This window comes from Protopterus annectens, chromosome 1.part2, assembly GCF_019279795.1.
Source record: "Protopterus annectens isolate FY-2018-M chromosome 1.part2, PAN1.0, whole genome shotgun sequence".
Classification (NCBI taxonomy): Eukaryota; Metazoa; Chordata; order Ceratodontiformes; family Protopteridae; genus Protopterus; species Protopterus annectens.
Window position 1 is genome coordinate 1,227,920,193 of NC_056727.1, and position 2,500 is coordinate 1,227,922,692.

The window sequence follows — 2,500 nt, forward strand, 5'->3', positions numbered from 1 at the left end:
ATTTTTTCCTTCCTGGGGGGGGGGGTTTTGGGGGGGGGCCCTGGGGGGGGGCTGGGGTCCCGGGCTGTGTGATACAGAGGAGGGCTGCTTTGTGGGCCCTTCATGGCTGGGGCTGTGGGTATGTATATATATATGTATATGTATATATGTATATATATATATATATATATATATATATATATATATATGTATATGTATATATATATGTATATATATATATGTATATATATATGTATATATATATATGTATATATGTATATATATATATATATATGTATATATATGTATGTATAATATATATATATATATATATATATATATATATATATATATATATATATATATATACACATATACACATACATACATATACGTACACACACTATATATATTATATTGGTTCATAGGTTCATACTAGGCTATCTGCCCTAGGGCATTTATAAGCCTAGCCAGAGTGTGTTTGTCTTTCGCCACCCATTTTTAAATTAATTTTGCTATGCCCTTTTTCGAGGTTAGTATACTGTGCCTCTGTCTAACAGTGACACAGAAGTGATACCCGGGGTAAACCTACGATCTCCCATCCACTCATCAAGATTCCTCTTGAAGAGAGTCAATGAGGTACTTTGCCTAACCTGGACTGGGATTTTATTCCAGAGTGAAGGGAGCCTCTGGATTATGAATCTGTCCCTCCAGTATGCCCTATTTATTTCAGTGCTGAGGTTCAAGTCTCTCGAGCGCGTGGCTCAATGGGATTTGGATTTTCTGATGTGCAGCATGTCCATTAATTCCGGGTTGGACATTACTTTATATGTCAGGCACAGATCGCCTCTGAGCAGGCAATATGCCACTGAGTAGAGCTGGAGTTTCTTTAACCGGGCAGCATATGGCATCTGTTTGAGCCCTTTGATTCTTTTGGTGAGGTACTTTTGGGGTCCTTCCAGTTGCTGCAGGTGTCTGGTAAGGTACATCCCAAAAGGGGCATTGTACTCAATTATGGGCCTGATGAGGGATGAGTAAAGAGGCACAATGACCTCCCCTGATCTAGATGTGAATCCCTTCATGATTAGATGGGCTATATAAAATGTTTTTCTAACCACTTTGGCCACGTGGTTGTCAAATGAGAGATTGCTATCAACTTGGGTCCCCAGGTCCCTAATTACTTCTTCTGTACTTAATGGATTACCACCTATGTGGTAATTTGTGGGCACTTTGTTTTTGCCAAAGGGGATGACTATACACTTTTTGGCATTTAGCTTGAGGCCATGGCTCTGGCACCAGTTGTCTGTTTCTATGAGGCCCTTTTGGAGGATGCTTGTGTCGGCTGGAGAGTCGATTATGGCACCCAGTTTGCAGTCATCTGCAAACTTGGTTAGCCGCAGTCCTTCCTTCCATGTTGGCCTGTACCTCCGAGAAATATATACCGAACAAGAGAGGTCCCAGGACTGAGCCTTGTGGGACGCCACTTGTAACTGGTTTGGAGTCTGACATGGCTCCAGCAATTCTAACCATGTGGGTTCTGTCCTTGAGCCAGTTTGCAACCCATCTAGTGACATAGGGGTTTATATTTAAGCTGGTGAGCTTATCTATACTGCCCGAGTGGGGTACTGTATCGAAGGCTTTTGCGAGGTCCAGATAGGCTGTGTGGACCACCTTCCCCTCGTCAATGGCCTTGGTGACAGTTTCAAAGAAATGGACCAGGTTTAAGAGGTAGGATCTGCCCTTAACAAAGCTGAACTGGGTAGGATCCAGTGTCTGTAGGTCCCCAATATCTGTATTTATGAGGTCCATGATGATCCTTTCCATAGCTTTGTAGACCAAGCTAGTCAGGCTTATGGGGCGATAGTTTCCAGGATCCGTTGAGGCACCACCTTTGTGGAGAGGGACCACTGTTGCTGTACGCCACTCTTTGGGTACATATCTTGTAGCAAGGCTGAGATTGAACAGTAGTTTTATGTTTGGGTTTAGCTCTTCTTGGAGTTCATGTAGGATGCAGCCCGGGACACCGTCTGGTCCCATTGATGCTGTGTTTTTTGCTTTGGAGAGGGCGGCTCTTACCTGAGCATCTGAGATGTCAGGAGGGCAGCACTCTGCTGGGATAGATATTTGCCCTTTTGGTGTGGGGGGGGGGGTTTGCGCTGAACCTGTCAGCTAGGATGTTAGCAACGTCTGTGGGTTCGGTGTATTTTTTGTCAATTTGGACTAATTCTGAGCATATCTGGGAATTGCCACACAGGTTCCTAACATAACTAAAGAAAGCGTTGTGATTATCTTTAGTGTCCTGTGCAATTTTTCTCTCGAAGCTGGCCTTAGACGATTTTATGAGTGCCCGTAGTTTTTTGATAATACTGATCAGAGATGCCTTCCCTTTTTGGGATTTTGCTCTATCATGTAGTAGCTTCCTCCTTCTATGTATAGTTTGTTTATGGCTGGGGTCCACCAGACAGAACGTCTGCCTTTGGATGATTGAGTCTTGGTTTTATTTGGGATTGCATGATCCATG